This window comes from Myotis brandtii, unplaced genomic scaffold, assembly GCF_000412655.1.
Source record: "Myotis brandtii unplaced genomic scaffold, ASM41265v1 scaffold303, whole genome shotgun sequence".
Taxonomy (NCBI): Eukaryota; Metazoa; Chordata; class Mammalia; order Chiroptera; family Vespertilionidae; genus Myotis; species Myotis brandtii.
Window position 1 is genome coordinate 3,332,719 of NW_005361573.1, and position 13,374 is coordinate 3,346,092.

General features: G+C 47.5%; 1 protein-coding gene and 1 long non-coding RNA gene across 2 annotated transcripts in view; one reads left to right on the forward strand and one right to left on the reverse strand.

The window, feature by feature from the left end:
- Positions 1 to 13,374, forward strand: part of ZNRF3 (zinc and ring finger 3) — a 51,523-nt gene that overhangs the window by 11,736 nt on the left and 26,413 nt on the right. The window lies entirely within an intron of this gene.
- The window catches only part of LOC106726690, a 23,661-nt gene continuing 11,728 nt past the window's right edge, over positions 1,442 to 13,374 (reverse strand). The window contains exon 3 of the long non-coding RNA XR_001362766.1: positions 1,442 to 1,452. This is a non-coding gene — a long non-coding RNA (uncharacterized LOC106726690). The remainder of the gene's footprint in view (positions 1,453 to 13,374) is intronic.

The window sequence follows — 13,374 nt, forward strand, 5'->3', positions numbered from 1 at the left end:
TGGCCAGGCCCTTCTTCTCAGAAGGGTGTCTAGGTGGCTTTGGGGGTGAGGGTCATTGACCAGGATGCTGTGCTCCTAAGAACAGCACCAACAGGCAGTGCAGGGACCTTTCGTTGAGTTCTACCCACAAACCACAGCCTGTCTGGGAAGTCTGACTTTGGGCCACTCAGCTTGGCATGTGTGAGCTTTAGGAAGCTCCTGGCAGAAACGGGAGCTGATAGGTGCACGTGGCAAGGGGACATGGTTGTGCAGTGGCTTCAGGCTTACTAGACCCGAGACTGTTTTCCCAACTTTCATGATGTCAGAAGCACCGAGAAAGGGGAAAAAATTTTTTTACAGTTGTTTCTGGTCATTTATATCATCTGAAGTTCACCTAAAACCCTGCAAATACTGTTTGTTGTTTAAGCACCCATTTTTCCTATGATATAGCCTTTACTCTGCTGATATTACAGGGCAGTGGCTTTTACATCATGATTGTGTTAAAATAAATAAATGCAGTTGGCTACCACACAGAATTTTTACTTGGCATGGAAATGGACTCTTCCAAAGGTCAAGATAGAATCAGTTTGTTTTGCAAAAAGATTACCTGTGGAATTGCTTTCAACTGTCCTCACTGCCCTGCGAACTTCCCCTTCTTCCCCCCGCCCCCTCCCCCCCCAAAAAAAGAGACGAATGCAGTATACACCCATCTCTTAAGAAGTGGTTGTATTCTATAAAGCCACATCTCTTACCAGGCCCCCACCCTCCTTATCCCTCTGTGCTATTGTCATCTTTGCTGAGGTTGGGCTCTCTTCTGTGAATACAAGAAAATAAGAAAATTGCCTGTTTTAGGCAATGCAGGTGTGTTTCAGAGATTTAGAGTTAAGAAGTCAAGTAAATATTTTGGCAGCCCAACAAAGGTAAGAAAGGGAGAACGCACCTAATGGGCTTCTCGAATTACAGGCCTGTCCAAACACTGCCTTCTTCAAGAGACGCTGGTCAAGGTCAGAGCCTGCCCTGCTCCACGGTGGCAGTGAGGCCGGGCTGAGGGGTGGGCTCGGTGCTCTCACTGGCCCTGGCCCTGTGCCCAACAGGACACTGTTGGTTGGACTTTGGTTCAGTCCGACGGAGAGAAAAGATACTCATCAGTAAGTGGACGATCTCTCCTCCTTAGCAGACTCTAATCACATCATTTCCTCTTCCTTGCTGGAAAAAAAAAATTCCAGATAGCTTTCTTCTCTTTCAATCTGGACCTTGGAGAAATGGGGCGCAATAGCACCGATAACTTTCTGGGTGTGAGGGTTTGGAGGTGGGCAACTGTGAACGAGAACCTGGAAGGAGCTTAAGACAGGGATGTTAGCCTTTTGGGCTTAGGCTCTTGGCAGCCGAGCGTACCCCCAGCAGGCCAGACTAGGTGGCTTCCCCGTTGCCTGGTTTCAGAACAGAGACGTCCCAGAAAGAGGGAGTTCTGACCTGCTAGTGGCATGTCTCCGTTCAAGCTGTGCTTTGTGTCTCTTCTGACAGAAAGGCAGACATAAAAGTGCCACTCTTCCTTGCCCTCCCCCAGTGGCTTCCACTGGATCACCTTGGCAGGGCCTCCTCCGAGGAGGGTGAGCAGGCGGGCGCAGGCGGCGGGCGGGGAGGAGGGGAGGAGGGTGGCGGCTGCACTGGCGGCTCCTTTGATCACCTCCCGCCTGGTTCCAGGCCCTGCCGCCAGCAGGCCAGCCAAAAGCCCGGCTCTACTGATCTGATGAGGTGCTGAATAGGACCCGAGGGGCAGTGACGGGAGCGAGAAGAAAGCCCCGGGAATGAAAAGGGAACCCTGTGAACCTGCTCAGCTTCATTGGCCGGATTTTCCTACCAGGGAGCCGCTCAGTTCCTGCCAGCCTGGGCCGCCTGCCCCTCACCCCGGCCCCTCCTGTCTCCGGTTTTCAGACCCTGTGTGTGTGTTTTGTGTTTGAATCACGGCTGCTGTCCCTGGTTCTCAGGCTGGGAACCCACTGCGCCTGTTTCCATGGTCACTGGGAAGCTCTTCGCGCCATGTGCTTCAAAGGGAACCTTTCCTCTCCCAGCGCTGCCACTGCCTGCCCCAGGCGGCCACACAGTCAGCAGCTCCGCCGAGCCAGGCCTCTGACCCTTGCTTGCCAGGAGGGAAACCTGGCCTTTGCGGAGTGAGGCTGTGAAACCTCACAGACAGACATAACCTTTCAGCAAAGCCTGTGGCTATGGGCAGAGCAGGCACACCTAGGCGCGCACTTGGCCAATGAGCCTCACCCGCCCCCTTGCAGATGAAAATGGATGTTGGGATTATAGGTTGGTGAGAGAGTTTGGGAGCCTTTCTGAAACTGAAGAAAAGAGCAAGCAAAACCTCAGCCCCTTATAGGAATAAAGAGGCGGCATCATTTGGGGTGGGAAAGGGAAAGGAAGAAGAATACTGGGACCGGGGAAGGTAGGGGGATCCGGAGGTCACGTGCGATTTTCTCAGCGAGACCCGTCCTCTGGGCCAGTAGAGAATGGGATGGAGGCAGGTGGCACTGTTCCTGTCCCAGGAGCTGGGGTAGTGAGGGTGGCTGGCATCTGCTCACTTCTCCAGGGCCACGAAGGCCTGAGCAGTTGCCCACCAGATCTGAAGTTTGTTTTTGCTTGTTGAGTAACGCAGAGGAATGAAACCTCCCATCTGACCGGAGAGAAAACATTAGTGGTTTAATGACCTTGGAGGGCTGCTACATGATGATGCTGGAATTAAAAGGTGAATATCCTTTGAAGAGCTTACATTTTAGATGCCAAGCCTAGCCCCTTTGCTTGGAGCTTAAGATGTTCATTTCTGCCTGGGGGTTACAGAACGATAGAGAGCATATTAGATACTTCTTCAGTAAATTTGCTACCCGTCTCTACTTTTGTAATACTTTGATTCCATCTCCTCCTGTTCTTCTGCCCATTTGCCGCTGGTATAAAAACTCTGTTTCTTTCCTTCTACAAAACTATCTGAAATTGCACCTCTCTCATTTGTATGCTCAGACGATGAGGACGGCCATCCGAGGATGGCACAATTCTTCTCTATTCAGAAATGTTACCACCACTGTGTCCCACTTGGCGGGCAGAGTACTGGCTCCAAATTGTATTCTTACTAGTGGGACTTGAAGACCCTGGACTATTGAGTGTCTGGCTAGGACCTTGTGGCCACAGGTTTGAGAGCACCGGGCCGGGTGTGGAGGCCTCTGAGGACAAGTTTGCCCGTCACCGGCTTATGCTCACCCTGGAGGTGATGGCTTTGCTCATTCCATGTTCTGACCTAACTCTCCTGAGATTCTTATCTAACTTAACACGCAGAAATCCATGTGGCGTGGTTTACGTTGGCTTACTTAAGGGTCAGGCACTTGTGTGGAAGAGACTAGGAAAGAGGGGCATAGGGCTCTGATTCACTTGAACCTTTTGGGTTTTATTTTTCTCGCTCCCCAGCATCAAGCTTTGCTCAGACGATGAGGAAGGCCATACGAGGATGGTACAATTCTTCTCTATTCAGAAATGTTACCACCACTGTGTCCGTCCCACTTGGCGGGCAGAGTACTGGCTCCAAATTGTATTCTTACTAGTGGGACTTGAAGACCCTGGACTATTGAGCGTCTGGCTAGGACCTTGTGGCCACATGTTTGAGAGCACCGGGCCGGGTGTGGAGTCCTCTGAGGACAAGTTTGCCCGTCACCGGCTTATGCTCACCCTGGAGGTGATGGCTTTGCTCATTCCATGTTCTGACCTAACTCTCCTGAGATTCTTATCTAACTTAACACGCAGAAATCCATGTGGCGTGGTTTACGTTGGCTTACTTAAGGGTCAGGCACTTGTGTGGAAGAGACTAGGAAAGAGGGGCATAGGGCTCTGATTCACTTGAACCTTTTGGGTTTTATTTTTCTCGCTCCCCAGCATCAAGCTTATCTAACTCGGACATGGCTCTTCAAGGCTGAAGGAATGAGCATCGTTTTCTGTCTGTCTGCTCCTGGGTCAGAACCTGTGGGGAGGGGCATGGAGAAGCCTGGGTCTCCTTCCGATCCGTGCCTGTGGAAAGCACATTGGTGATGGCTCTTGACTTAAATTTAATTCAGAAGAAGGTTATTGGTTTTTCATCAGTTACACCAACGATTATCTTTGTTGGCAACTATGATAAAAGGATTAGGGAAGTTGGGGGTCTCTCACCACTTGCAGTTGATTCTCCAATTCAGTTCTGTTGTTTGTCCAGGTTCTATGTCTGTGCTCATCTAGGTAGCCAGTTTATCTTCCTTGTTAACCAAGAATGTTTATTTAGTTACTAGAGGTCCCTCGGCCTGGCCTACGCCCTCTTGCAATCCAGGACCCCTCGGGGGATGTCGGAGAGCCACGAGGGACCCCACTGGTGCACCAGGGAGAGGCCACGGGAGGGCTCCAGGGCGTGTCCAGCCCCTCTCACCTAGTCCAGATCAGCCGGACTCCAGCAGCAAGCTAACCTACTGGCCGGAGGGTCTACCCCCTGGTGGTCAGTGCACGTCATAGCGACTGGTTGAACGGTCGGACACTTAGCATATTAGGCTTTTATTATATAGGATTGGCTAGGGTTTGTAATTTAAGGTATGGACATGTACAGGATGTTAAATTTACTTGATGTCTTAGAACTATAGTTATCCAGACATTCCTTTGCCTTGGTTGCCTGGTGCCTTGATGTTCAGCAAGCAGCTTTGGAGTGTCCACAAGGCTCCAACCACCCTTCGAGGCACTGCAGGGGCATCATGGGGAGAGAATCGGTACAGGCTCCTTTGGGTCTTTGCTTAGACATCACTTTCTCCTAAAAGTCTTCCTAGATGAATAGTGTGTTTGCCAGGAAGGCTTCACAGAGGAGATGAAATTGAACTTTCAAGAATGGGTGGGTGCCCGGATGGTGTGGCTCAGTGGTTGAGTTTCGACCCATGAACCAAGAGGTCCCCAGTTTGATTCCTGGTCAGGGCTCATGTCCGGGGTGTGGCCTTGATCCCTAGTAGAGGGTGTGCAGGAGGCAGCTGATTGATGATTCTCTCTCATCCATATTTCTCTCTATCCCTCTCCCTTCCTCTCTATTTAAAATCAATAAAAACTTTTTTTAAAAAGAAGTCTTTTAAAAAAAAGAATTTGTATATCTGCTTTGGAGAAAGACTATTCAAGTATTTTGCCCATTTTTTAATTGAGTTGTTTGCTCTTTTGTTGTTGAGTTGTAGGAGTCCTTTATACATTCTGGATATTAATCCCTTATCTGATATATTAATGCCTTATCTGATTTACAAATATTGTCTTTATTCCATGGGTCCCTTTTTACTCTGATTAAATTAAAACAAAAGTTTTTAATCTTGATGAAGTAAATTTCCCTATTTTTTTCTTTCGGGTGTCTGTTTTCTCTGGTTTGTGTTTGCACCTTAATTCATCTTCATCTAACATATAGAAGGTTATACAAACATATCTTACTATTAAGTCTGGCTTATAATTTACTGTTGTCCCAAGAATTCCAGAAAGGAAGAGAAATCTTGCTTCCTGGGCCAGGCTCTTAGGGACTCAGTATGTTAGAAGATGCGCTGCTATAGATACAAAGAATGATAAGGAACTGCACAGAAGGTGCCCTAGGCTGGCCGCAGGGGGCCAGCAAGCTGACTACACTATTCTGCGGCCAACCTCTTGCAAATGGGGAGCTCCTGTCCGCCTCCATGGCCAGCTGCCACCAGCCCCACGGTGTGAATGGCGAGGAAGTGGGGCTGGTGGCTGGCTGGGCTCCAGGATGCAGCCTTTGCTGGCATAGAACCAGGCAGAGGGGGGAAAAACACCCTTGTGTGTGAGAGAAATAATGCTAGCTCCAAAACCTATAATTCCCAAGTTTAAAAAAAAAAAGAAGATTTTTCAACCAAACTGTGCTTTTATCTTTGAATTCTGAATGGGAGATTGTTCACACAGCTAAGCTGGCTGCAGAAGCCAGGCCAGTTAAAACAATATGCAAGCAGCCCTCCTCCAAGTAACCAGAAACTGTTGGCTCAAAGGAGCCCGAACCGAGGAACCAACCTGCTGGGAGACGTTTTCCAAGTAACTCCAAGCAACGGCCTGAATGTAAATCCTCCTGCTGGGGAATGGCACTTTGGCAAATGAAGACCCTAATTAGAGATGGAAGGGTTTCTATTTTGTTTTTCTTTAATCCTTACCCTGGGGCCTTTGCAGGGCCGCCATGTCTCTGCTTGTGTGCAAAGAAATTTCCAGCTTCTCTTTGTAACAAGATCCTCTTTTGGGAAAGAAGCAACAAGCTGACAATGTGGGCCCACCACAGCCAGGGGACCCCGCCACCAGCCTAACCCAGAACAAAGAGCTTGGTCTGGGCCGGAGAGTCTGGGTCACCTGGACTGGCCAGTCGTTGGAAGTTGTTGGCCAAGCTGGATCTCGTGCGCCTCCCCGCCCCCCTAACCTCTCACCCCTCCGCCCCACGAGACAACTCAGATCCATGCTTAGACTACAAGTAACGTTTCTTAAGTCCCAGAGGAGAACAAAGTGTGAACAAAATGCAGAGCAGAGCAGTCAGAGGACGGCAGCTCCGAGGCACCAAGGCCAAGGTTGAGTTTGAAAAGGGTGGCGGGACCCTCCTCGTATCCCTTCAGCCTTCCACATGATTCTTTCTTTGCCTGTTAGATCTAGACAGTGAAACGGGCTGTGTGTTGTTTTTCTTCTCAAATTGATCTCAGTTCTCAGAATATCCAGAAGTATCACGTACGTGGAGAACCTGCACGTACCAGTTTCGTTCTGTTTTGATGTGGGCACCTCGTCAGCTCACCCAGGTACCCTTAGGGGCTTAGAATTGATGGCCTCGCTCATTTTAATTTCTCTTTGGTCCTAGAAAGACAAATGAGCAGCGTTCTTGGGGCCCAAAGTTCTTACCTGAGGCAGCTGTCACCCTTCATGTTGGTAAATGTGAAAAGGCACAGGAGAATGTTGTGTTTCTGGGTATTTTGTGTACTATCAAGGCTGTTGACTTAATGGGGAGGGGCAGGATGCTGTGCCTAAATGACTTCAAGACTAGGGAGAAGTTACACATTTTTGAGTCAACTATAGGAAGGATGCTTCTCTGCTCCATGCTGAGACCGGGCTGGGCTCTGTCCAGTAGAGTCTCCTTTAATATTCACAACTTCGTGAGCTGGTGGATTCTCTGTTCTAAGATGAGTACACTGAGTCTTGGGAGAAGAGACGTAGCTGCAGCCACCACACATGGCTCGGTCCAGGCCCCAAGTTAACGTCAGACCTGCTCTGTCTGGGCCCCTCAATTCTTCTTTGCACGTCAGTTCTGTCCTTTGAATTGGAAGTTAAGCCTGCAGATAGTGGCGTCCCACGGATGCATATGCAAAAGGACAGACTGACCAATTCCTAACCCACAGTCTGCCCCACCATTGGTGAGAAGCCCAGTGCTGCCAGAGTCACCCGTTCCTGGTTGTCACATGCCCACGGACGTGGCCTCTGCACTTAATTTCCCAGAAGTCCCCAGCCTGCTCATACTTTCTGACGTGGGGTTTCGGGGAATCCCAAGATGTCTCTTGTTCAGCTCTATGCTTGTGGTTAGGCTGCTGCAGCTTTTTAGCGAGAAATGGCCCAGTCTGTTGGCCGCCCGGCAAAATGATGACTATGAGGAATCCTTTCAGTGCTAGTAACTGTCCCTGTCCCAACTTCTCATTCTTGGTTTAATTTTCAGTGGGGCTCATAGAAACAACTTAATGTTATTGGGAAACAGGTGGATACGGGAGTAAAAAGAAAACTGAATTTTCAGATGCCACGTTGATCCTCTTAAAAAGATAAGACAAAAGAAACCCTTATCAATATGTCCTTGATTTATTCTGTTCTTTGAGAAGTGTGGTTCTTGGTAGCAACTTTACTTTTGTGGTTATAAAAAAAACCTTTGCTAATTTATACTCATAACGAAATTAAAGTATCAGACTGAAATTGGTGGTGGTGGTGGGGTAGTCTGATAACTTGCATGTCAGCCTGCACTTTTACCTATCAACAGCTTGTATCATGATTTGATAAACTTGTAATGACCGTGGGTGTGGAAAGAGGCTCAGATGTCAAGAAACAAATTTATCATAGATTTTTAGATTGCTTCTGGAGGCCATAAGCATGATGCTATGGAGTACATCGAACAATACTAGATTTATGACAATGCTGCTTTACTACATTAGCGTGAGGAACTGGGTGGAGTGGGCCTGGGAGCCTGGTTTAGAGTGGGCACCGTTCTCTAATGTAAACAACCATGGGTATCACAGAATATTGGTGGTAGCTTTCCAGTACAGCCGAGCATTGTTAAAAATATCCCCATGTTCAGAAAAAAACAAAAACTGCCAAAGTCTTAATAGTCTTTATATTGTTCCCTAAATATCTTTCCCCTGTATTTTTCCTCTGCCCTGGTCATTTCCATGTTGCCATAAAGTCACGGATATCCCAAGTGCTGCCATGACAACAGTGAGGATCCTAGCCAAAACCTTGCCCCCAGGAAGAGCTGAGAAATGTCCTTATTAACACTGTTGTTTTTCTTGCTTTTGGGTTGTGCCCTCCCCCCCCTCTTTTTTTTTTTTTTTTTTAATATTTTTTTTTATTTTTTGATCGGCTGCCTCCTGCACTCCCCACACTGGGGATTGAGCCTGCAACCCGGGCATGTGCTCTGATCGGGAATCGAACCGTGACCTCTTGGTTCATAGATGGACGCTCAACCACTGAGCCATGCCGGACAGCCTCTTCTCCCCCCTCCCCCTTTAAGAAAATTTTATTTGTTTCTGTTGTTTTGAACAACGCAAGTAATAGTAGCGGCATCATTGGTATCACTCAGTCATCTAAAATCATTTGTTAATTCCCCACATGCCCTCAGCAGTTTTCCTGGTAGCGGTAGCCCCCTGGCCTGCTGAGCTATAAAACAGGCTTAGGTGATGTGACTCTTGATGTACATGGGACCCCTGAGCCAAGAAGGACAGTTCGGCAGCAGTGCTGCACAAAAACGGGGGCGCGCGTGAGTGTGTGTGTGTGTGTGTGTGTGTGTGTGTGTGTGTAAGACCTTGCAGATCATCTCACTGCAGTCCCTTCATTGGACAAGAAGCAGAGTTCCCTGAAAAGATGCAAGGAGCTTGACTCTAATTAGCTTCCCTTTGTAGCTCCATGTAGAAGAACAGACTACATCTTTGGCATTCATTCACACATTCATTCATACCTCCTATATCCTAGGTCATGTGCTAGGTCCTGCTGATAGAGTGGTGACTCAAATAGACAAGTCCCCTTCCCTTGTGGGGTACACAGTCAGTAGAGAGGATGCGGAGACAATACAGCTAGTACACACACATGCACACACACGCACACGCACACGCACACGCACAATAGGCTAACTGCAGAGTGTGGTATGCAGTGTGAACCCAGTAAAGGGTGAGAGCTGAGTGGGGAGTCTGCAGAGGCTGCCTGGAGCTGAGAGCCCAGAGTCAAGGTTCCTGAAAGAAAAGACGTTCCCTACCCCTCACCACATCACAGCTTGCCTACCTCCACGCATCTCCCAGCTCCGTCATCTGTTCTGCAGGCACATCTGTGAGGTGTGCTCTCTTTGTTTCCTGCACTTCCTGTCATTTTCTAACCATCATATGGCAGGCACTTTGCTACCATTTATGTCCTGTCTGTTAAGTAATAAAATGAGGGCACTCACATCTTGCACAAAGTTAACTGCTTATTTTAGGCATCTTGTTAAATGTTATCTACTTGACTATCTTGTGACAATTGCTTTTAAACCCTCTGAAAGTTACAGAACATGCTGTGTGATGTAAAAGGATGTATATACAAAACCTTTATTCTAATAATTGCTAAAACTTACCACTTGCTGTTGTGTAATGCTTAGTTGTCGCCTAAGAAATCCAAAGGTTAATGGAAATGAGGTTTTAATGTATTGCTTTGGGTTAATATCCTTCCTTCTAGACTTCTTTCCCTCTCCCAGTGGCTTTAAGAAGGGAAGGAGGGACAGGGGGGAGGGTGATTAAAACTAAAGCTGCTTTGGCTGATGAGGGTTGTATTTTATACTCCAAACTAAATAATGTTGCAAGAGGTCAACTGGTCATTACTAAAAGGTCGTTGTCACAGTTCACGCGGAGCTTCCCAGTGCGTTGACCTCTTGTTCCCAGGGAAATCTGGAGACCAGATGAATGAAGCATCCTGTCAGCCCATGCTGGGCGCATTGAGAAGGTGAAGTGGTCTTTGCCCACCTAAGGCAGATGGAAGGGTGGAGACAGGTTGCAGCGGGTTAGAGAACTTTCTCTTTAGAAAAAAGTGAATGGGAAAGCAAGGCTTTGCTGGGGCAAGGATGGCAACGCTAGTAAACAAAAGGTTATACTAGAACCCACTTCCTTTGTTTGTTCTACTAAGTAAAGTCTTGCTAACACTGAATAATTATAGGAGGAAAAGCCCAAATGAGGCCATCCTTTCACTTGTTCAGTGAAGGTTAATTTAAGGGTTAACTTAATGGGACTTGAGATAGAGCTTGAGTTTAGGGATTTTTGCAAATTACCTGTTAGAGGCAATGGAAACAGACGTGTGTTTGTTCCTTAATATGTGAGTGACCTCTTAGTATTTAAGAGTGATTACCGATTAACCAGGGAGTTTCAAATGAGACGTTTTCATATTCTGATTAAAGAACTTGCCCCAGCTGAGTGAGTGCTGGCTTATGTTGGGGTGAGCTGTGAACAGAGGGGGGCGCTGTATCTTAGAGCACTGTGACATAGGGTATAGGAGAGCAATGAAGGTAGAAGAAGTGAGTGCTGGCTTATGTTGGGGTGAGCTGTGAGCAGAGGGGGGCCGCTGTGACATAGGGTATAGGAGAGCAATGAAGGTAGAAGGAATAACCTAAGCAAGAAGGCGTTTGTGTGTCTTAATTTTTCAGAAATGGGGCAACTGTATGGTTGGAGCACACAGTGCTCAGAGGCAGACAGTGGGAGGGGAGGTACACCAGGTAAAAGGAGTCCAAACTAAGATGAGTTCTGATTAAGGAGAGGAGTTGGGGACTTGAATCTGAAAAGGGCAGGAGGATAGCTGGGTGTGATGTACGGGATGAACTGGAAAAAGACTGGAGGCAGGGAAACTCCTATGATACAGGGTAGCAGGGGTGCAAAGGGAGAGCCTACTTGAGAGTGGTCCATTGCGGAGGTAGAGTTAAGCAAACCAAGTGGAGGGGGGAGAGAAAAGGGCTGTGAGAGGAAGGGAAGAAGACTTGGGTTTCTGGGTTAGCATGATGGCCGTTCCATTAATCTGAGACAAATAATGTTCCTTTGAGAGAAACTTGATGACTGATTTTGGTTGTGTTGGATTGGAGCCCTGGAATTTAAGGAAGGGGTCACGGCTCGAGATGAAGGTTGGGAAATCATTAGGTGGGAATGTGTATTCAAACCGAGAGTCTGAATGAGCTTGTCCAGGAAGAAAGGATAGGCTCGGAAGAGAGGGGACCAGCACGGGACTTCAAGGAAAACTTGGCATAAGGGGTGATGAGAGGGGAAAGCCAATAAAAGAGACCGAGGAAGAGTTAAGGAGAGAGCTATGGAAATAGGATATTAGTGTATGGAAATTTCCAGAGGCAAACAGTGAGTGAGTGGGACCATGTCAGAGTCAGCAAAGGGAAGCAGAACATCTGAGAGAGAAGTGAAGCAGGCGCATGGGCACAAAGCTGTGTTAACAGGACGGTGGGACAGCACAGAGGACAACCCAGGTGAGGTAGCATGACCTTGAGCGTTCAGTTAGCACAGGTGGATAACAAACCACCGTGAAACTTAGTATTTTAAAAACAGCAATAGTTTTTCATTTGTTCATGATTCTGTGGGTCTGGGCCAGCTCGGCTGATCTCTGTGGTCCGTTGTTAGTGTTCTGGGGCCTCACATGAAACAGTTGTGCCCTTTCAACATGTGGTCTCTCACCATCCGGAAGGCTAGCCCAGGCTTCTTCACCGGGTAGTCTCGGGGTTCCCAGCAGCAAAAGAGGACAAGCCCAATGCGCAGGCACTTTTCAAGCCCCTGCATGCATCATATTTGCTAAGGAACCATTGGCCAGAGTAAGTCACATGACCAAACCCAGATTCAGAGGCTTTAGACATAAACTCCACCCCTTGAGGGGAGGAGCCGGAAAGTGTTGTGGCCTTTTTTTCCCAGTCTACTCTGACAGGTGTGAGTTTCTTGTTACACTTGGCAGGAGAAGCTGTTTGATTCTTTGGATCAATTGTGTAACTCTCAATGGAGCCAGGAAAAATGGAAGATCACAATGGAGCAATTTAAATTATGAAGACCCAGATAATTGTGGAGAGGTTGTTTCAGTTCTGCTCCAAATGAAAACTAAAGATAGTTCAGGGGAAAACAGTGCCACTTGTATTCGGGACATCAAGCTAAAGCAATTACTGCAGACATTGATACACCCAGTTCAAAACTCAGAGCTGAGTTCCCGCTCTCAAAGCAGCATTGTCTGATTTGCAGCAGTCAACACCTCTTCCTGCCGTTACTCATTTAAGACTAGATCAATGAGTAGTAAGCATAGCTGCTGTTAATTGGTGCCTAACTGTGCCAAGCACTTTATATCCATGAACCATTTGATCCCCTCAGTAGCCTTACAAAGTTCTGTCACTATCCCAGTTCTACAGATGAGCAAACTGAGGATCAGACAGGAAGTGACTTGCCCAAGGGCATCTATTTAGTAATAGAACCAGGAATTTTTAAAAATCCCTTGGGCCACGGGGGTCCCCTGACTATGGCACAGTAGCTATTGCATAGGCCCATGCGCACACAGCCCCTCCACAATCCTGGCCGTCCTAGGAATTTTTAAAAATCCCTTGGGCCACGGGGGTCCTGACTATGGCACAGTAGCTATTGCATAGACCCATGCGCACACAGCCCCTCCACAATCCTGGCCGTCCTTATGTTGATGTAATATTCTCTCGAGCATGCCAACCTTGGGGTCGGCTGCTTCCCAGAGTCCTTGCAGGCTCCGTATTGCTGGTCGAACTTTCCCATTCATCCAGGTTTATTGAGGATGGATTTGTGTCGGAATACTGAGTAGTTTTAGATATCAGAAGGCGGTGTTATCTTGCTCAATCTGGATAATTTGTAAAACCGGCTTGAGTATTTTCCAATATGAACTAAAATTAACAGCATTCATTTATTTGTGTCATAAAAATTTGCTTTTAAGCAATAATAGGAAGAGAATATTTGTGGATTCTCCCCCACCCCTGTTTTTTTTTAAGTTCTGTATTGAAATATAATAGATACTCAACACCACATATTTAAAGTGTACAATTTGATAAGTTCTCTCTCTCTCGCTCGCTCTCGCTCTCTCTCTCTCTCTCTCTCTCTCTCTCACACACACACACACACACACACA